We start from the raw sequence: 22,544 nt of genomic DNA on the forward strand, positions 1-22,544 counted from the left end.
CCATCACCTACTTTGCAGATGGTAGGTTTTTTTTTTTTTTAGAAACAGCAAGAAACACATTTCTTTCCACAGGCTTTCTGAACTTAAATTTAATACCCTCCATAAACCTGCAAGACACCATTGAGAGAACACTGAGGGGGAATTCATGGGCTCAAAAAGCAACCTCGTCTCTTCTCAAATAATGGCTGAAGAGCGAGCTTCTTCCCTGGTGGGCGTGTGTGTGGTGGGGAGGGGGCTTTGCAGATGCCTTATAAGCAGCTGTAACTGGGAAATAATCCCTTTTACATGGTGGCTAAGTTTTAGGAGAGTTGGAAAATTGAACGTCTCTGAACAGGTCGCAAAACAGACATGAATGTTCTATTCTTCTGGACTAAAAATAATTCTAGAAGGTTCCTTTTACTGAAGGTGTGGAAACACTGAAGCTCTCTGAAACAGGTTTAAATAAGTAGTTATCAGGGCCCTTTGATGTGCTGAGTGGTTCAACTCATTTTCATCTATAATCACACTGACCTAGCTGGATGACACGGCCTAGCTGCTTTCATTTCGCTGTGCGTCCGTGTCCTGAGCTGTAAAATGGACATACCAGTAGTGGCGACTTCATGGAGCTGTGAGGGTTAAATGAGTTAGTGGCTGTAAGATGTGTGGCAGGTGGAACGTACATGGTGGACAAGTGTTAGCTTACCTCCTCCTCCTCCTCATCTACCCACCCTTCCCCACCTCCAGGCAACTCTTGTCATCAGACCACTGAGAACACAAGTGATCGGCCAGCCTCCGACAGTCTCATGATTTTCCAAAAGAAAAAAGACATTGCCCTGAAAACTGGATCAGCCAAAGAAGACTGGGAAAGAACTCAGTGTGGCACGTTTCTCTTCTGCCTGCTTGTCCTCAGGCCCCCTGCACGATCTCGGCAGCCAGCACTTGTCTTCCCGGCTTTTGCCCAGTAGGTTTGCCTGGTCCTGGGAGGCGGGGGATGGAGGCGGAGCGCGAGCCCTGGGCCTGACTCAGAGCTTGACTCGGCCCCAGTTCTGCAGAGCTGGGCACGGCACTGCACATCCTGGGGACTCTGTGCTCTTTGCTACAAATGAGAGGTTTGTGTCACTGATGCTTCAGCCTCTTTGCAGTCTGGACAGCCTGGGAGTTCAAAAGCCCTGCTGAGAACTGAGGAACTGCTTCTATAATGAAATAACTCCGGCCTGGAAACTTCCTCTGGGCTGGAGTGGGCAGGGCAGTGCCCAGCGGCAGAGATCCAGGCTGTCGGTGTATTTCAGCAGCATTGATTCCTGTGTTTAGGATGGGCGCGTCCTCTGCCTGGGGCTGCAGCCCTCATCACCACTGGGGACCTGGGGGCCACCCTCTTTCTCCGGTTCCCATCGTGACTCCTTGGAACTTTCTCCATATGAACAAAGTAAGAAGTGTCCAGCTAAAGGAGCTGCCCTACTATGAGCAAGGCTGCAAAGCTTTGAGGGGTGGGGAGGCGGTCCCCTCTGCTTAGATATTCTGAAAGTCCTGCACAATGAAGAAATAGTCTACTTAGAATACCAATGGCACCCTCTTTGGAAAAAAAAAAAAGTGCACTCACTTAAAATGCCCATGCTTCCCAAATACTTTTTGTGATTTTCATCCTGGAAATTTTGAGGGGCAAGCCCTCAAGAGAACTCCTTTTGGGCTGGAGAGCCTTTCTGCATTAGGACACACTAGGAGATGGCTTCACAGTCCACAGAGAAGTCTGACCCTAAGTAAGTATATACTCTTGTAACTTACTCCAAGCTTCATTTTCCTTGCTTGTAAAATCGGCATAACTATGGCGCCTACCTTATAGGGATATTGTTTTGTTTTAATAAGTCAATATATATAGATAGAGCACTCATCACTCGGTCTGGCACAATTAATTCACTAGACGTCAGCTTCAGTCCTGAATGCAATGTAACGCATTGCACAGATGTACCAGGACTCCACTGTGAAATATTCAGCTATGTACTAAAACTCTCAAAGTCCTGTTGGTCCTATGGTTCACCTAGATTGAAAGTAGAAACAAAACATTTTGATATGCTTAAAGTATCTATCTGCTCCTGGAGAATAAAAATTCTGGTAGAAGCTGAAGAATTTAAAAGCAAGTCTGATATGAAACAGATACCGCTGTTAACATTCCTCCAGGCTTCATTCACGCCTTTGTGGGACTGGGCTGTCTGCTCACCTCCCGCCATCTGGAGCCTGGGATGGACACTGGGGCTCCCATTCTAGGGCCAGGAGCAGCCAGGAAACCCTGGCGTGAGAATTCACACTGGCTCTTGTAGGGCGTTGGGGGTGGTGCCTCAGCTGGAGAGCTGGGTTTAGGGCTGGGCGGTTGCGCTTTCAAGAGCTGGGTCATTCTAAAGGAATGTGCGAAGGGCATCTGTGGGGACAGAGATTAAAGAGTGGGAAAGTAGATGAGTGATCCACTATCGCTCAGCTAATGGGGAAAAGTTAACATTTCACTAACTCCAGCAGGGAACCTGATGACCCGGCTGCACACACAGGGTTACTCAGGAGAAGAGACGGTGGCAACAGGGGGAAGACGAATTCACCATCATCTCACTCACAGCACCCCCCAACCCTGCACACACCAGCTGTTTTTATAACCAGCTCCTTCCTCGCCTGTCATTCTTACAACAGGCGGTGTGATATCAGAGGGTCAGTGCAGTACCCTCTTTGGGGTAATAAGCACCAAACATCAAGGGAATGACATTCTTCAGTGTCATTCAATCGACGCAGGGCCCACTGTATGACAGAAACTGCATTAAAGCCTGTGGGAGACGCAAAGAAGAACCAGGAGTGACCGCCTGGCCTCAAGGGATTTAGCACGCAGTAAAACGCCTAAGACACTGTATAGGAGTGTTTCTCAAAGAGCCATTCTCAGATTCACAGGTTTGTCACCAAAGAAGATTCCAGGGGTCCACAGCAGATGGGACCCAGGAACCTTCATTTACAACAAGCTCCCCGCCAATGTACCCTGTGGTTGGAGGAGCGTTGGTCTGGGGTCCATGCAGGCTCTAAGCCAGGGTAGAAAGCCTTTTTTTCTGTGTCTGTACAGGGAGTATCAAGGGATACTGAAAGAAGCGTGCAGCCTGTAGGCTTCCAGATGAGAAATACGTGGCAGGTGTGTTTAAAAAGTGGTGGAATCAGCACTGAGAGGCAAGGGGCAGTATGGCCTTAGCGGCAACCAGAGGGGCCAGTGAATGTGACCCCGGTGTTTATGGAACGCGCAGCTGAGTTACTGCTGAACACATCACCAGGGCTTGGTCCTAACGCTTTTTAGCATGCTGTCAGGTCGGGAGGGAAAGCCACAGCTTAGTTTCTCATTCTCAACAAATTTTAGCAATGAATATTTTGGGAATTAAACCATACCAGGAAATCAGCTTGATTTACACGTCTCTGTGTTGGTGTGGATGGGTGGGGCAGGTTGGATCCCCATTGGTGAGAACAGGTGGTGAGTCCTGGTTGGTTAGGAGTGAAGCTGGTTGGGATGCTGAAGCCTTCTTCCTGGAGAAAGAAGCTGAAGAAGCCTCAAAGTTGGAAAGGAGAACTGGTAGAGGGAAGGACAGTGGGTAGAAGGAGGGACGAGTGTGTTGGGAGGAGGAGGCGGCTGTTCTGGCCACCTGCAGTCCCCTTGGGGGGAAGTTCTGCGGTGGAGCCCAGGGCAGGCTGTCCAGCCCGAGCTCCAGTGGCTGAGTGCGAGCTGCAAGAGTGTAAAACCTGGAGCCTTGCTCTTTGTGACCACGGAATTGCAGAGACAGCTCAGCTTAGGTCTGGAGTAGAAGGAGAAGAGCTCCCCAGACCCCCCAGTAGTCCTCTGGGTGGAGGTGGTATAGGGAAGAAGTGGGAGGAAGTTGGCTAACGCTGGAAGCCTGAGTCCAGTTAACGGAGCTGTGGAGAACAGTGTCTTAGCTGATAACCTGGGTCCTGAGACACTCTCACACTGCCCTAAAGGAGTCCTAAGTGTCTTACATGACTAGTGATGGGATGGAGGAGGAATAGAGTCCCTCCCGGAGACTGGGGTGGAGGCCTTTGGATAAATCCTTTCTGGATTCTCTCAGTAGTAATGGGCCAGGAGCTGAGGAATCCACACAAGAACCTGGGAGGAGACTCTGGTTCAGGGCTGCCTTTGGGACTCCTTTATCCTGAGATGAAGAACAGCTTTGTGTCGAGGCATGGTTTAGCCTGTGAGCCTTCCCTGCTCACCCAGTCCTTGGGACAGTGGTAAACTAAGGGCTACCATGGCTAGAAAACAAAAGAAACCAATTTTGCCACTTTGCTGACTGCCAACCAGACTGGGCACTTGGGCTCAAGCTGGAAGGAGCTGATATTTTTCCTGGAACGGGCTTTCCTTTTTGTTGCCATGACAACTAGTTAAAAGATTGGGAAGTGCGGTCTCTAATCTGCATGGCTACTCCTGATGCGCCTGCACATGGGCACTGGGTAACCTCATCGCCTCATTGGTCTTTGGCTTCTTTTTGGCACCCAGCACGTGGTGAGGAGATGCGGGCTCCATCACGCTGGAGGCTCAACTTTGCACGGTGAGTAAACAGGCAGAGAGGGAAGAGAACTGCTTTGCAAAGAACATCCCATTAGGCTCTTCTGAAGCAGGTCTGGGACCCCAGGAAGCTGTATCTGAGCCTCACAGTGGCAAGACCTCCTGCAGGAAGCCTTCTGGTCCCTGTAACACCTCAGTTCAGCCATCCTGTGAGACGGCACTCTGTGTGGGGGACCCCATTTTGCTAGGAAACGCCCTTATTCTCAGCATGGAGATAAGAGAGCTCATTTATTTTTCAATAAGCACAATACACCAGGACACAGTCACCCAAGTAAATGAGTACTAGCCTTTTCAAAGTAGCTTCAAAGCATACTAGAAGTCCTCTCGCCCCTCTGGCGTTTTCTCTGGATGTACTCAGTGGTGGCAATCTCTCTACTTGGAAAGAAAATTGATTCTCGTAAATCATCCAAAGTCCTTGGATGTCGGGTTCAATGAATAAAGCAGGTGATCAAACAAGGCTCAATGATAATATCCCCGTATTCTTTTCTTTGTGTAAAGTGGCCCTAAAAGCAATTACAATAGGAATTCCTATATGGTACCAAGCAATGGCAGACCAGTTAGAATCATGCCCCAAGGTGGATACCTCCATGACATGGCAATGCCAATCCTGATGTGTAAGGGCCATTGGTTTGAAATAGATACTAATTTCACATATAACATCCATGTTAATTTAGTATTTACCCACTAATACTAAATTTAGAGTTCCCGTGGGAACTGCTTTTTGTATAAAACAAATCTCTTTATAATGTTATATAATGTTCTTTATTAATTTTTCTTTACATACACATAAGGTGATTGAGAAGATTGGCTTTGAACAGACAAAACTGTGTTCTGATTTTACTAGTATTCAGGATTTTCCCAGCACCAGTTTGGTGGACTAGCAGCTCTTCCTCACTACATGCAGACAGAGTGAAAAAATGTACAGCAAACAATCTCCATCAGCTGGGACACTAACTGTTGGTGACAAATACTAGGACAGAGGCTCGACTCAAATGAGCACTAATGTAACTTGAAAAGTTATTTCTGTGTTTAATAATGGAACTTTTAGTTGCCTAAGCATTTGAGTGCTCTTCAAAAAGATAACCCTTGTTCACGTCAAGAACATTCTAAATTTTTTCCTTGGCATTTGAAAATTTCAAGCTAAGGATGTCTGTCCTTGCTCAAGTGACACACGCTTCAAGTTGGGCAGTTCAGCAAAATCCGAAAGATAAGATTTGAACGGGCCTCTTGATTCATGTCATCACACAGAGAAGCTAAGTTGCTGGCCTATTTGATGAAAGGAGAGTTCGATTCTCACTAAACGGCAAGTGGATTTTGCAGATGCTAAGCTGGAAACCGCAGAGGGCCTCTCATTTCTGAGAACTACGTCCTGAATACGGATTAACCATTTCTTCAATTTACAGTACAGGTGTGTTTTTAAAATTCAAAGAGCTTGGAAGTTCCAAGTCTCCCTTTATATCTCCTTCTCTTTGGAGAGACTGATTCATAGAATAAATATGAATATAAGAGATTAAACTGGATCATAATAACAGAGGGCTACCAGCCTTCAGGAAAACTGCACAGTAGGTAACAGAGAGGAGAGAAAAGGACAGACGATTAGGCTTTGCTTTAGTCAGTCACGCACAGGGAAATTCTACTCAGAAACACACAAGTAGTTTCAGTTTTCTTTATGTTACCTTGAAATTTCAAGTGGAATTTTATAAATAGGAGAGCCAAGAGTTACTAGCCTGGTGATATTCAGTAGTTACTTTTATATATGGTTTAAAAATTTTTTTTTAAAATTTTTTGATGGAGGCACTGGGGATTGAACCTAGGACTTGAGCTTCAGTCCCCACAGGGTGATAAAAGGGTCAGATGATACCTACACATGGAGTGGGTCATGGTACAGGAGATGACACCTGAGTTTAGGGAAACCAAATCTTTTGTAGTGGAACTAAGCTCTGGAGAGAGACATTATCTCTGTCTTCGAAGACTATTCTCTATTCAAACATCCTTGAAAAAGTCGTCCAGAATAAAGGGCAGTCAAGGGCTTGCTAACAAGATGTGCAGAATGTGAGTGAGCCATGGGGAGCTGTCTCCCCACATATATACCCCAGGAATAAGGATGGAGGAGTCCTGCTGCCTTCACCATCTCAAATTACTGGAGTAAACCGATATTCACCAAAAAGAACAGCCAAACTGTGTCAGCACTTCTGTGGTCCCCAAGCAAAGGCAGCGGAGTCTCCCAGTGGAAAGTGCTGGGACCACCCGGCTGGGATCTCTCGACTCTGTCCCTCTGCCCAGTTAGGGGAACCCCCCTCCAATGTCCAGTGCAGCCGCTGGCTGTGAGGACACTCCAGACGCAGTCAGCTTTCCTTCATCCGAGGAGGCTGCAGGGCTGTGGGTTCTGTGATTGGGTAAGAGGGCCAGCCTCTAGGGAGGAGACTACCCCTGTGGACTGAGCTTTCCGGATTCAGCTTGGTAGACTCAGATAGAAACACACGATCCTGTGATTGGCACTGAAACGGTGTTCAACTGAAAGGGGCAAAATGTGTAAGAGGGGTCTTAGTGAACAGAAGTGGAAACAGACAGGCGGGGGTGCCAGGGAAGGAGCGTGGAGAAACTAACAAGCCACACATAACCCTTTCTTGTCTAATCTTATGAAGTCTCCTGTCCCCTGCGAAGGTGCAGACGGAGCTCTCAGCGCTGCAAAGACCGCAATCATTTTGGTAAGGGGCGGCGGGTGTTATGTGTTGCTGTTTTAAGCTGAGTAAGATATCTGCCTCCTTCAGGACTGGATCCTTGGAAAACACAAGTGGGGCTGAAGCTATCAGTTTCTGGATATTTAATACGTGGCCTTGATAGAAGTACGTGGGAGAGGAGCCTTCCATCAGAGCAAGACTGAGACTAAGATACAGACACCCGATAGAGTAACCGATCAGTGTTGAGACACCCAGTCAAGGGGAAACAAATGGCTTCTCCACCTGCCCCATTAACCGCGAGTCCTCGGGCTGCCTGGGGCAAACGACACGGGGGAGGCTCCCTAGGACACCGTTAAGCAGCTGCAAATTGAACCATTAATCTCCTGATAGTCTTGGAGCAAAACCAGCTCCCCAGCTGATGGAAATGCTGATGGGCTCCATGCTGGGAAAATTCTTCTGGCTGCAAGGGTGGCCCTCCCATGGGGAGCTGTGGGGATTGGTTTGGGGGGATGGCAAGTCCCCTAGCAGCACCCAAGCATTTTATTACAATCATAAAGGGGAATGAGGGTGCCATACTCCCCTGGAATTTGCAAATGGTTTCAGCCTCAGCGATTTGATTGATCGTCTTTCTCAGCAGCAGCAGCAGAGGGGAAGGGACCCATTTCTGCCATGAGTGTGCCAGGGTGGTTCTTAATGTTGAGCCTTAGGGAGTCCTGTCACAGGAATGTGGGCCATCACACCGTTTGCAGGCTGCCGCTCACGGACGGAAGTCTGCCTGGGCTGTGAATCCGAAGGTCTCCTCTCTTGGAGCACAGACCACTGAGCACACTGTGTGATGGGGAAGGAGGCTATTTTGGGGGGCTTCAAGGCTTCCCACAGATGGCTTTGCCTCTGGAGTTGAGAGAACTTTCTGGGGTCCCAGATCTGCTGCAGAACATGCTTGGTACATAATAGCATGTAACAATTATCACCCTGTCTCTGTGTCCTAGGTACTGTTCCAAGGGCTTTAGATGTATTAAATTATGCAAAGCTTCAAAATCTCTCAGTTTGGTACTGGACATTGAGGCAGAGCATCTAAGTAACTTGTTCAAGGTCACCCAGCAGGTAAAGAGCAGAACCAGCCTCTGAGCCAGGCAGCGGGCTCTTCACCTGTGGGATGTGCACTGCTCATGCGCACTGACTCAATGGTTGCAGACCGACAGGGTGCTGATGACAGGGACCCTCTTCTGGGCACAGAGGACTAGCCGCAGCGGCCTGACTGCAGGTGCATTTCTCACAGCGCCTGCCTCCTCCGGGCTGTGCTCTGCCTGCCAGTCTGGACACCCTGGTGCCCTGTCCAGCTGCTTTGCTGGAGTGCTCTGATGGCCACGGCCTCCAGTCCGGTTCTGTTTTCAGGGCTGGATTCTGCCCAGTGCAGGGGAGAGGACTTGAGGCCACTCATCTTTAAACTGGGGCTTACCTTGGGAAGAAAAGAGGGGCCAACCCTTGTGAAAGCGCTTAACATACAACTTAGCACACAGTAGGCTGTCACCTCATCTCCATTCCTTTCCCCTGCCTTTTTCCTATGAAATATAGCTGCCAGAATAAAGAAGTGCCTATTTTAGCCAGAGGCCCTAGGAATTTCTTGTGTTTGCTTAGTCCCCCAGAAGAGGAACTGTGGGTGTATGTGGGTTAGAGGTGTGAGCGGGTAGGACTCTGCAGTGTACACACCAGACCGTCTGTAACGATGTGGCTCGTATGTTTGAAAGCCAAGGCTATGTTCATACAAGGCCTGAGTATGTTTTTACAGCCCCACAAACCATTCATCCATCTCAGCAGGACTTTTTTAGAATTTCGCCAATTTTAGCATTTTGATGTTTTCTCTTTTCTCTTAAAAGAGTGATTTACATTGTAAAGCAGTTTTTGGCCTTGGCAGGCTTTGGAGTTGGTGCCTGGACATTTTTTCTTCAACCGTTTATTCAGGATGGAGGATCCAGCTTGGAGAGATCCTGAACTCTATGAATTTTGTTAAAAAATTCAGCTCCAACTTCTTTTTGAGCATAAAAGTAAAATAACTGGTTTCAAAATATACACATAACTTTCTTTGTTGGGATCCCTGCTGGTACCTGGGGGGATCTTTGGGAACATGGGGTCCTGGAAAATTCCAGGAAGGCTGGGATGAGGATTTTCTGGGGCCCTTGACAGAGGGCTGGTAGAGGCGGGAGCTTGGGCAGGGGTTGGCCCAGGGGTTTCCAGGAAGTGAGGGCTCTTAGTATGGTCTCTGGCTGCCCAGAAAAAGGTAAACTTCATTCATTTCACAACTAATTTTTATCTGAACATGAGTACATGGGGAGAGAAAATTATGGCTTCATGTTTTTTTTTTTTTTTTGCAAAGTGATTTGAATTCCATCCAGATGTGTCATAATGAAAACTGCTCTTCATAATTGCATCCAGCCTGTATTTAACAGGCTCATCACTTGCAGGACCAGGAGCTGCCGAGTTCAAGTTGGATCACTGTGATGTTTGTCGGTGATAATGCCCCATTCTCCAGATGAAAAAAGTAGAAAACTATTCTGAAAAATGCCTTGGGCTGTATGCAAATTAAAGGCTGACCTGGGACATCTCCTGATGGCCTGTGAGTTTGTTTGCTTATTTATTTATTTTTATTGATGTATAGTTGATTTACGATGTTGTGTTAATTTCTGGTAAACAGCATACTGAGTCAGTTACACACACACACACACACACACACACACACACACACACACACACACATATATATTCTTTTTCACTATAGGTTATTACAAGCTATTGAATAAAGTTCTCTGTGCTGTACTGTAGGACCTTGTTTGTCTAGTCTGTATATAGTAGTTTGTACATGCTAATCCCAAACTCCCCATTTATCCTCCCCCTCATCCCTTTTCCCCTTTGGAAACCATAAGTTTGTTTTCTATGTCTGTGAAACTCTTTCTGTTTTCTAAATAAGTTCATTTGTGTCATTTTTTAGGATTCTAAATATAAGTGCTATCATATAATGTTTGTCTTTATCTGACTTAACTTCATTTAGTATGATAATATCTAGGTCCATCCATGTTGCCACAAAGGGCATTATTTTATTCTTTTTTATGGCTGAGTAGTATTCCATTGTATACATATACCACAGCTTCTTTATCCAGTCATCTGTTGATGGACATTTAGGCTGTTTCCATGTCTTGGCTATTGTAGATAGTGCTTCTGGGAACATCGGGGTGTGTGTATCTTTTCGAATGAGAGTTTTCTCCAGAAGTTTCTGTATTTTACTACTTTCTTCACTCTGGCCCATTTGACAGCTGCCTATTTGGACATGGGAGCCAATGACTTTCCCAAGAGCAAGCAGGACCAGTTTGGAGGGTGTGTGTGTCTGCCATCACACAGGGCCTGCTGCGTCTAAGGGCCCCACACTTGGTTTGTGCTGTGTGTGGCTGTCCTGAAATTCTTACTATTTTTAAAACAAATTGGGTAGCCAGTCCCGATGGTCAGACTGAACCCTGTTAATTCGCCCTGCTGGGTAATAGGCCCTTTCTTCCCTCCCTCCCTGCTTCTCCATCTGTGTCACCTTGGTGCCCCTTGGGTGTTGTAGATGGTGGTTTCACCTCTCACAGCCACTGTCAGTTACCTTGGCAGCTTGGCCAACACGGGAAGAGCCGAGGGCTGCGAGTGATCTGACCAGGCAGCAGGATGTTCTCATACTCAGGCTCCAGGAACACATGGAACCTTGAGGGGAGTCCATGTAGCTCTTAGAGTGAACACTACAAATGGCAGTGTCACCCACAGCCAGGAGGATCTGTGTGGCCACTTACAAAGGTATGAGCATTGTCCTGGGAGAGGGGTGGCGAGGGGCATTGTTTTGAAAGTAAAAAGAAATTGTTCTGGATGTTGAGGTTGATGAGGGACCCAACGCCGTGACAGGCAAAGATCTGTCTTTGAGTCGCACGTGCAGAAAGGGGACGTGCACACGGGCGTCTTCTTATCTGCCATGTCGCCATACCCTGTATTTATTGAGTGAAGCCCTGTCTGGTATTCCTTCATGCTGAAATGTAGATAAAACTGATCTGTGTCTCAAGCTATAGCCATCTGGGGTACCTTCTGTAGATGGAATGTTTGAGTGAAGTGTTTGGGCCAGTTTAGATTCCACAGCGCTAGGAACCAAATTCCTGGTCAGTGTGCAAAGGTCGAGAACCCTGGTCACACAGCCACACATAGGTGCAAACGAACACATACGCAGAACTTGACGTTAGACAAGCCCGGACCACAGAGAGAAGGGTGCACAACACTGAGTGTGCACAGTTTATGGTGATGCTGGAAGGGGTAGGGGGTGGGGCGGAACCTGAATGGCACCCCCGGGCTGTGCCTGCCCCGAAGTCTTGCCTTTTTCTAATGTACACAAAGGCTAGGAATGGGCTGGCTCCACTTCCTCTGACTGATTCCTCACCTTGGATTCTACCATAGGATTTCTTTAATTAAAAAAATTTTTCCCCTGATTTCAAAGGTAAAAATTAGTCTTTGTGTAAAAACTTGGAAAAAATGAAAAAGAATAAGGAAAATTATTCTGAATCCCATAACCCATAACTCCGTGACAATCACTGTCCTCTTTTTCCAAAGTTTTTTTTTTTTTTCTTGTAAAGGAGTAAGTCCTCTGTTGCAACGAAAGGATGGTTTTACATACAAATGTCGCATGTGCCATGTCTGTCTCCTGTGGGCTTGAACAGTCCTTAAGAATGACTGTCTTTCTGTGGGGCTCCTTGTAAAATCTATTATTTTGTATCTCTTCTGACTAGATCTCTTTTTCTTTATCGTGATGGAGGAAGCTGTTTGTGTGTTAGGTTTGGTCTAATTGAGACTGAGAACTGACTGAGCTAAAAACCCACCATCCTCTTTTTAGGAGGGAAATGATTATTCAAGTGTTCAAATAAAGTTTTAACTGCACGACCAGAACCTCTTAAGCTCGTAACCTTCCTGTGTTTGTCAAGCTTAAAGTTGTCTGGACTGTTGAGAGTTTCCTGTGCTACTTTCATGAATGGATCCTGTGGATAAAGATCTCACAGACCAGTCTTTGAGTGGCCAGGGGACTGGCGTTAGAGAGAGAAGAGATTTTCATATTTTTTCTTTTCTTAGTTAAAAATCATTAAAGCCCTTTGTGTTTGTATGGCTTGAAAGACAAGGGGACCAATAGTTAACTCGAGAGTTAAATTATAACTTCGTACCATCTATGTGAAGACTTCTTTAAAAAAGAAAAGAAAAATCAATGTCCAAATTGAGTGGGGGAAATCCTTTCTCATAATCCACTCTTTCAACTTTCATCTGATATCCCCTTCAGCCTTTAAATGATTTAGAAAATGATTTGCTGTGTGCACTTGGATGAAAATGCCTACGTTGCTCTTTTGTTTTGTTTTGGAGTTTTCAAAAGTGTAGCTGAACTTACTCAATTTAATTCAGCCAGCATTTCAGCATTAGAGGCACCTACCTGGTGAGGCCGAGGAGAGGCAGGGTCAGAACAAAAGCAGAAGGCACCGGTATGGAGCCTAACTAGCTAGATCAGGGGGATCTTACTCCTAGACATAAATGGGACGCTCATTATCCATGATTCGTTCTCATCACAAAATCGCTTGTATCTTCCTATGACAGGGATGATAATACGGCATCTGACTTCACTAGCAGTTTTATGAAAGGGCTGCAGCTAAACTTGAGACCCCCGGTAATCAGATGAGTATATTGTGGCATCACCCCAGATTCAATGGGGCAGCACCCCGAGGTCCTCTTAGTCATTTTGGGGTTCTAGAAGCCATCCCAAGGGCCCTGGCTGGGATGGGCCCCAGGAACATCTTGGTTGGTTTTGTCCATCCCTCAGTCCCCCAGGAATTTCCCTAGGACTATCAGAGGACTTGCAGACCCATGGCTGTGGTTGACCCCACGGGATTGTACCCGTCTCTAGTTCTAGCCCGTGGGTGCAGACAGAGAGTGTGCACAGTGGATTGGCTGTTGCACCTACAGACTTCCTGGGATGGGCCAGGAGGCCCTGGCCATGCTCTAGGGCTCTGGCAGTTTTGACTCTTTCGCTTTCTTTGTCTGATGAATAAATGACCATGGAATTGTCATAGTGCAGAAGGTGGACCTCCTTTGGGAGTGCTGTTTCGTATTGCTTAACATCCCTTTGTGGGATAGCTTTCAATTCTCGGCAAAAGTGAAACGCAGATTAGAAAATTTACCCCCACTTGGGTAATGTGTAAAGTTCATAGGGATTAGATACCTGGGCCCTTCCAGAGAAAGCCCTGCGTCCTGAGACCCTGACTCTTACCGGAGTAGCTCTCTCAGCTCATAGGTCTTCCTTAACAGAATCAATGTGTTTCCAAAATAGTGCACAGGAGAATTGATTTTTGTCCAAAGCAGTTCTATTTTTAGAGGCCACAGAGATGCTTTTTCTTTCAAAAGAATCAAGTTGCACATCATTTTCTAAAGAAAGCCTGAGTCTCTGTTCATTTTATCTTCTAGATCAAATCTTTTAAAGTAGAGAACTTGTATATTCATTAGAAATTAGGCAACAATTATCCATCAAAATGATAATGGTGTATCTGTTAATTATGTGTCTTTCTAAAAAAAAAAACAAAACCAGAAGAGTTCTTATAAATAGTGCATTTACATCTTGAAAAGAGGATATTATTTATACACATTTTGTTGTTGTTTTGGTCCTCTGTTCTTCTGGCAGACTATTTTGCCACCACTGGTAGCATTTTCTTCTCACATTCCATTTTCAAATGTTAATCATTATTCATTCCTAGTGACCTCTCCACGCACAGCCCAGAATATAGTTCTTAAGGGCTGCCGCTCCAGCAGTGGTGGGGAGGGGCTCTGGGGGCTGCAAATGACCTGGGGTCATGTCCTGGGTGGGAAAGAAGATGAAAGGTTCGTCGAGTGGTCACCCTCCGGGCCCTGGGGAAGGTGGGCCTCTCCAGGCTGCAGAAACTGAGAAGGAAGCCTGTCCCCTTGCGGTCCTGGCTGTGCTCAGGCAGCCAGGACTTGCAGGTTCCCAGAATCCCCTTTGATTTGCTGCCCATTCCGCGTGATGTTTAGTAATAAACAGAGTTCAATGACCAGTCTAGACAAACAAATCACGGCTCTGGCAAAGCCTGGGTTCTGATGACATGTTATGTCTTTGCTGTGCGGGGAGGAAGGAGCCGGCTTTGAAACTCAAACGCAGTGCCTTTGTGAGCTAACAGCAAGTAGAGAGGCTGAGATGGGAATTCAGACAAACAGTCCCTCCTCGGGCCAAATTAGAAGGTATTCCCTGCTTTGTGGCTTGTGAATTTCCGGCTCTGTCTTCCTCCAGGCGTTAGGAAGCTGCACTGAACTTGAGTGAAATGCGAGAGGCTTAAATATTAGTATCTCTGAAGCCCTCAGGGTAGTCACAACCACCTGCCTTCCCCGGAGCAGCTGTCCTAAACAGTGTTCACTGGAGAGATACCATTTTTCTCTTTAAACAAAATATTTTTTCCAAGTTGGATTTTAATTGAGCCAGGAAGCCTTCCAAGATATTTCCCGTTCCCTGGCTAGCTTGATCTGTCATTTGGAGGTGAAGGGAAGTCTCAGGGAACTTCCTCCTTTACTTGGTCTTTCTTCCTCCACCTATTGATGCAAGGACAGCATCAAACCTTGACAGGTTGTGTGTTATCAGCACGTAGGTAACACAGTAAAATCCCATTTCTATTGGGACTAAAGCAGAAAAAAGGCTAAGAAAGAGCTGGCTCACCGAATTCTCTGTAAAATAATCCTTAAGTGAAAACTGCAGCTTTTTTTTTTTTGAACATGTGCTTCTTATAAATACAGTCCAAGATGATAAACTGTATACAACAAAAAATGCTTAGAAAATGTGGTTGGTAGTATTCTTCTGTGATTGTATTTGGGCTGTTTTCAATTCAAAATCATTCATTTTTCAGCATTTATCAAGGGAGGCTCTTTTACAATTTTTAAAATACATTTTTCTTTGCCAGCATTGAATTGTTTACTCAATGTTAATGGTGCCTCACAAATATTTACTGACTCTCTCTGTAAACTGTCCTCTAAATTAGAGCAGAAGTTTCAAAACTCTAACTCCCCTTTGGTATCCAGCCTTTTAAGGTAATCTCTCTGCTGGTATCTGTGCAATTAGTTGAAAGCATTTTAATAACAGGGAATAATAATTGCTGTTTGCTTATCATTGAGAGGAATTTCCCCCCGCCCCGTGCCCTCCTGCATTTATTTTCAGGGAGATTAGATTGTTCTGTAGCACAGAGTGATGCTGATAAAAGACTTGAATTACTGTGTGAGAGATTCTGGTGGATGAGAAACCAGAATTTGCAGAATTTTTGCTCATACTTTGTGGAGAAATGAGAATCTTCAATTCCTACAATTTCTGAAAATGTAGGGACTGCTGGAGTAAAAGGTGTTTATATAGATAGTCATAAATCTATAAAAATGTTTCTGTGTGCAACAAAATGTGCAGAGGTGAACAAACAATCAGGGGATAAGAACTGAAAACCTAAGCTTTACTGCTCTTTTCAGGGAAGAGGTTTTGTCATGGACGAAAATTAATTCCTCTACAGACCAATTTGGGAAAAAAGGAAATGTGTTCATTTGCATTATTCTATTTTAGTAGAATGCAATTTCCATATGCATTTTTTTTTCTTAAGGAACAAAACATGACCGATTCCATATATTAATTTGAATTGCAACATGAAAGAATTATCCCTGTTAACATTTACCCCAGCTCTGAGTTAAACTTTCAAGATTTTATTAACTTAATGCCTGTGTTAATTAGATTTCAGGGATCAAGCCCTGTATTAAATGAGGTCAGTTAATATACATTGTATGGATAAATGTACTTGTGACTAGAACTACAATTAATAGGATGCAAACATATTAAGCCACTTCTCAATACTGCAAAGATTCATCAGTTTAAACTCTGAAATTCAAGGGGTTCAGGCCATCCTTTGTCTGGGAAATGTTACTCAAGGAGCTGCAGAATTTCAAACAGGAGTCGCAGCTCTCCAGCCTCATCACATTGATTTATTAATTTTCCTATTCATTCAACAAATGAGGGCCGACTATGTGCCAGTCTCCCTGCTGTGTGCTGGAATAACTGGTGAGCAGAAGCAGGTCAGCTCCCACCCTCATGAGGTGGATCTTAGGGAGAGTTGACCTATTAGATCCGCATTTTGAAATGCTTAGTCTCACTTATTTGAAGTTTTAAAGAGAATTATAATATTTGGTTGAACTCCTGGAAGAGAACCTTTAAATACCAGAAATATTAAAAAGGTGACCTGTATTTGGTGATGGGACTATGGCTTGAATTTCCAAGAAGCTTTGTAATACTATGATAGTTTATATTTTGTGTTGCAGAGGTTAAAAAAAAGAATAATTACACTGATTTTTGTCTCCCCTCCCTTTCTGGATTTATTTATTGATCTGGTAAAGGCTAAAGTTTTTGTTGGTTTAATTAACAGCTACATAATGGGTAGGAATTTACAAGCAGTTGAGCTTAATCTCTACCTCGACATCCTATTCTCCTTGGGAACTGACCATTTAATTTTGCCCATTCAAGGGGAAGTCCAGTTAGTGACGACCCCCCCATTTCCTGCCTAGGTCCGGTCATTTGCAGAGTTCTGCCCCTTCCCCTAGACCCGGGGGTGGCATCTAGCTTCACAGGGAGGGGATGGCAGCACTCCCAGAGTGGAGTTGGGGAATCCTCTGGCCCCTGGCCTGGGGTTGGCACTCTATGAGATGTCCTTGGCCTTCTGGTCCTCAAGGGCTGTTGGCCTCAATCCCTCCGGGATTCTGCTGCTGTGTCCACGTAGCCTCTCCCTGCCAGCCCTCCAGCCCCACCACCACTCCACACTCCACATCCTCCACCTTCCTGTCAGGAGAACCCCTTCGGGTCTGCACACCTTTCTTTGCGCTTCCACGCCCTGGCTGTGGGGGCGGGGATCTCCACAGACACCTCCCTGGCCCTTTCAACTTTACCCCCTAGAGCACTGGTGGGGTGGAAGACCTCTAGGAGAATTTGCTGCACTAGGATTTCAAGCACAAACTCCTCTGCTCTGGGAGGTCCTACTGGCGTTTAATGCGGGCGGGGTTTGGGGGGCGGGGCGTGGAGCATGGGGGCGTGGCGAGGGGCGTGGCGAGAGAGCACGGCAGAATAGACTGGCTGCAAAGGCTGTTGCTCTGCTTGCGGGTTCCTCAACACTCCACTCCCACCCAGAAATATTTTTCATCTCTTCTCTTCCCGGTGGAGAGAAAATGTTTTCCCCCAAACCATTATTTGTGGATAAGCTTTATATAGAGATTACTTAGGGCTTTGGCTCTTGGTATTCGAAAACCAAGCATTTGGATCACAGAAAACCTTTATCTGTTAAAAATCCTGGCTTTTGCATATCAGAAGGATCTTGATTTTCAAGACAACTATCTCTACTATGAATTTGAAAAATTATTTAGGAATGTGGTGGCTTGATTTGCTTCTCACTGTGTTTTGCCTTCTCCTGTGACCGTAAACCTCAGCCTGGAATTCAGGTTTAATAAATGAAAAGTGCAGGGCAGGTAGGGAAGGTTGTAAGGGAAGGAGAGTGAAAAGAGTAGTGATTAGAAGAATTTACTAAGAGCAGAAACCCCTCAGAAGTGTTTCAAAAATACTATCCCTGCTGTGCTTAGAACTGCAGCCCAGGTTTTCTTTATTCAGGGCGCGAATACTCTTCCAAGCTCTGTGATGTACCACTTTCTTTTGTTTACAACTTTCTTAGCAAGGTCTTTATTGAGGTCAGTTTTATAGCAGACCAAAATTGATGACCTAATTTGCTCTGAAAACTATTTCTGTTCCTGCTTTCTATGCCTCGGCAGTGGTGTTTAAATTTGCCTATTGTGAAATCTCACCCCCAAAGTGCTTTCTTGAGAGCGATTCTGAACACGATGGAGTGGATGATTTCAGCCACTCTTCCAAAATCATCATACAGCATGCAGTATGAAATGAGATCTGAACTGGCAAATTAGGAAGGGGAGAATACAGTGCCAGGATGCATTTGTAAAAACAAGATTTTGTGGATTCAAATAGTATTATCATTATCCTACTAGCCCTGGGGGTCAAATAAACTGTTCTCTATCGCTGTATTTGAAGCCACTGGAGACTTCAGTCAGCTCATTAATAACTTCATTGTAAAGAAAACCTCAATAGCAATAGTGGTCTGGAACATGCCTGGCTCATAGAGGGAGTTTAAAAGTATGTATTGACTGTCTGGCTTTTCCTAGATCACCCACCCACCTCATTTTTCTGGGAAGAAATGGGAAGCACGTCGACTCTTTGGTGTAAGGAAGGAGATCTGCCGTTGGTTTTTGTTCCGTGAGCCTGGGTGTTAGTCGAACCCTGGTTCCTAGAGAATTTTTTTGCTGACTGTTAGGAAGTCTTGTTCACCCCATCATATGAGACAAAGATTTTCTGAAATCTCCAGGGTTACTCCAAGGCTCTTTATCGTGTAGATCAAGCATGTGGGGAGAATGACAGTACAAAACCAGCTAAGCTGGGGCCTGCCACACTTGCTGCCTCTTTCATGGAGAAACAGTGCAGTAGAATGAGGAGCTGCCTCAAGTTCAAAGCCTACCTCTGCTGTTTCCAGCTGTTTAATCCTGAAGAAGTAACTTAGCCTCTTTGAATTTGAGTAGATATATCTGTGAAATTGTAGGGTTATAGTGAAGATAAGAAAAGATTAATACATCAAGTACCTGAGAAAGCTATAGTTTATGTTTTAAGTAATGATCATTTACTTTTTTAGATTTTCCAAATGTATACAATTATATGATCACACTGAATATGTTTTTTTCAAATGACAAGCCTCACCCCCACCCCCCACAATTTGTGTTTCCCCTTTCCACTGAGAGTCACTGAATTAGACTTTTTAAATTGACCTTTGTGCTCATCTGGAGTGGGAGCATATACTGCAGAATATTATAACATAATCAATCTGAATTCATTACCATTCATTATCCTTAAAAGCATTTAGGAGACAGCTGCATGCTTGGGGCACTGTCTTGATGGATCCAGCCCTTAATTTCTGGCCCCCTTGCAAGCCAGGATGGTTTTGCAAGACATTCAGGCACGAAGTGCTTAACAACGGAAAAAGCTAGCCAGATCAGGTTGCAGTTAAGGCATTTTCAAGGCACACAAGCAACGGGAAGGAATACCTGGGATATAATGTGTCATGTAGGGGGAGAATTGGACGTGAAGATGGGTAGAGATTAGTTATGGCCTGGAAAAACCTCAAAAGTAGAGACTGGTTTCTAGCAACTGCTTCAGGGATGAAGAAGACACAGAGAGGGTTGGTCCACCTAATTAAGGGTAAGTCTGGATTGCGATGGGATGATCAGATAAATCCTGTGATTTTAAAGATTAGATGAGCCATCGGAGATCTGATCCTACCAACGAATGAAATATTTTGCAGCTAATGTATCCTGGCCCAGGGCTACAGAGAGAAATAAAACAATTTATGCTCTGCAGGAGTGCTACCACTCCATCTCTGGTGTCACAGTAAGCGCAGTACAGCGTGTTGTGCGTATTCTGGAGGAAGTGACTAGTCGGATGGGGAAGGGCAAGTACTTGAGGGAAACTTCACTGAGGAAGTGACATTCTACAGATGAGGACACTGAGGTCCAGAGAGGTGAAATAAATTGTCCAAGAACACACAACAGGGGAGTATCAGAGCTGAGATTACAACCCAAGCCCTTTTCCCTGAAGCTATGACTTCTTCCGGCCATTTTGCTCATAGCTATTCGCCTGAAGAAAAGAAGGAATCACATAGGGAATAAGGGAGCCACGGAGCAGAAAGGGAGCTGGTCTGGAGTTTCCTGATGAAAAACCTTGAGACTGTGGCTTGGCTTATTATGCAGAAGACCTGTATCCTGGGGATCCCTAAGATGAAGCAGTGGAGAGTTGAGAGATGCAATATTGATGATATCATTTGACTTCTGGAGCCAGTTCCACCCATGGACTTTTGCTCCCTACAGTTTGAGTTATGACATGCCACCCGAGCATCTTCACCCGTGCAGTTAAGCATACAGAGCTCCTCTGACAGTGGCTCTGGTAGGTCTGGTATCGTGGGCTTACTGAAAGGACATTGTGGTGAACTAGCAGGACTCCTTTAAGACTGTAGAGGTAGAGGTGGGAAACGATGTTTGGCAAGATGCTGAGGAGTACAAGAAGGCGGGAGAATTTGATGACTAACGGGGTGGATGGGTTGAAGGATGAATCTCCTATCACTGTAAGGCACTTGGTTATACAGTTGCTGGGGAGCTGATCTAGCCCAGTGTTATGGGGATGTCAGCAAGCCAGTATTCTGGGGGCACTAGAGAAACCCTATAATTTCCCATCTAAGTTTTCTCTTTTCAACCATGTTTAATGTGAGTGGCTTTATCTGGAGCCGCTGAGTGATGAAAATCTTGGAGTGCTCAAAGTAGAGGGGACAGCAGCAGTCATTTGGATGTGGTTTTTGAAGGCTTTCTGGCTACCAGAGGTAGCCTTAAAGCAGTCTTCTGGCAGAATACACTTCAGGGAAACTTGAAAAGAGTGTGTTACCAGAGCAGTGGAAAATACCCACCCTGTGGTTTTTGGGTTTGATGTTCAAACTGTATGATAGCTCAAGATTCAGAGAGCGAATTAGCCAGAGTTAGACTGCCCATAACTGCTATTCGTGTAATTAGATGATGAGAAGAGAATTCTAAAAGCTTCCAATTCAATTTCCTTCATTGAGGATAATCTCATTTAATTAACCATGACCCTAAGGGAGCAGCCTGAGACAGTGCTGACATGACGGGAGAACAATAGGAAACAAGAAAACCGGAGACTAATACATGTACTGTGGGATTCTAAGGAAAGAGTCACAGCTCAGTGGGTCCCCTCACATTTCCTTGGAACCCAAACATAATCGGATTTCCTAGTTTCAGAATGGGAAATCCAGTGAAATACCAGCAACATGTATGTTTAGAAAAGCTGGCATGGGGCTGGGTGTAAGCGGGCTGCCCAGCTGACAGCTGGAAAGATGGACTGATGTGACTCTTGAGCCACAGGTTTAGAAAGAAATTGCTGGGAGAGCCGTGTGCAGGGCGATGTTTCAGGAGGTGGCCTCCCTGGATGTCATGGCAGAAACAGTTTGCTCTGCTGGTTCTGTGTGAAGCACCCAAGATGCTTTCTTTGTTTAGTGTAATAGATGTCGTTAATGATTTCTTCGGTTTTAGTATCTCATTTCCTGGGTGACCTAACAGCAGGGTGTGAGTCAGCAGAACAGGATGCCACTGCTGAGAAGAGCGTTCTTCATGTTGTTGAGGGGGTGAGCTTTAGGGAAAGGGATGCCTGGGACCACTTTCTGGAGACCCTAATCCCGATCAGTTGGAGAAAGAAATCAAGTCTCTCAGTCAGGGGACTCCGCTTGTTCAGCCTGAGAGAAGCTTGATTTCCAGTTTCGCCAGTGAGCTCATGACACATAGGGGAGGTGTCAATAATTGTAGCACCAGTGAGTTTCCTCTTTGGACCCGAGTAGGAAATTCCATTACATTGACTAGCTCTGGACCAGGTGACTCCTGAATCATTGTTAACTTGGCCCTCTCCTCCTCCTCTGTTGAGTTACATGGAGGTGAAGATGGTCAACTATTTTTTTTAAAACCACAGAAATGACAATTTCATATGGTTCAATCTAACATTTCAGCAAAACTCAACAATCCTGTGAGGTACATGGGTGCTTTATTCTCTCTGAGATTGTGTGTTGCCTGTTAATTTCACTACCTGTTGAGCTCTCTGAAATAATCCAACGGAAAAGCTAAACACGCTAGTTTCCTGTTGACTTCCCTCAGGTAGCACGGCCAGCCATCAGTGCCTGCCCTGGCCTGGGCCGGCCACACTTGGTGTTCTGCTGTTCTGTCTGGGTAGCCAGCCTCAGGATCAGAGACTGTGGTTTTATAACATGTCCGTTACTGATGTGGAGAACCATCCAGCCATTGGCCCCTGTTTTTGAAGTGATCACGGTTTTAATCTCTTTTTTGGGGGAAGGAGAAATTTCTTTCACAAAGCTTTTGCTCATGTTTTATCTCAGCACCATCACAAAGTTACATTTATAAAATGAATGTGGCTGAAGCTTTTGCTTTCCAGCAGATAATTTCTGGCATTGCTCACACACATCTTGGAAACCCTATCATAGCAACTCACTCTTTACTACTTTATCCTGTAGCCCATTGACTTTGTTTCTACATCCTTGCCTCTACGATAAACTTTA

General features: G+C 45.3%; 1 long non-coding RNA gene across 5 annotated transcripts in view; it reads left to right on the forward strand.

The window, feature by feature from the left end:
- The window catches only part of LOC140695650 (uncharacterized), a 141,395-nt gene that overhangs the window by 67,335 nt on the left and 51,516 nt on the right, over positions 1-22,544 (forward strand). The window contains exon 2 of one of the 5 annotated variants that reach the window (XR_012071384.1): positions 9,626-9,865. The exons of 3 other annotated variants lie outside the window; for them this stretch is intronic. This is a non-coding gene — a long non-coding RNA (uncharacterized lncRNA). The remainder of the gene's footprint in view (positions 1-9,625; positions 9,866-22,544) is intronic. One more of the 5 variants, XR_012071383.1, reaches the window with a different exon arrangement.

Source organism: Vicugna pacos, chromosome 3, assembly GCF_048564905.1.
Source record: "Vicugna pacos chromosome 3, VicPac4, whole genome shotgun sequence".
Taxonomy (NCBI): Eukaryota; Metazoa; Chordata; class Mammalia; order Artiodactyla; family Camelidae; genus Vicugna; species Vicugna pacos.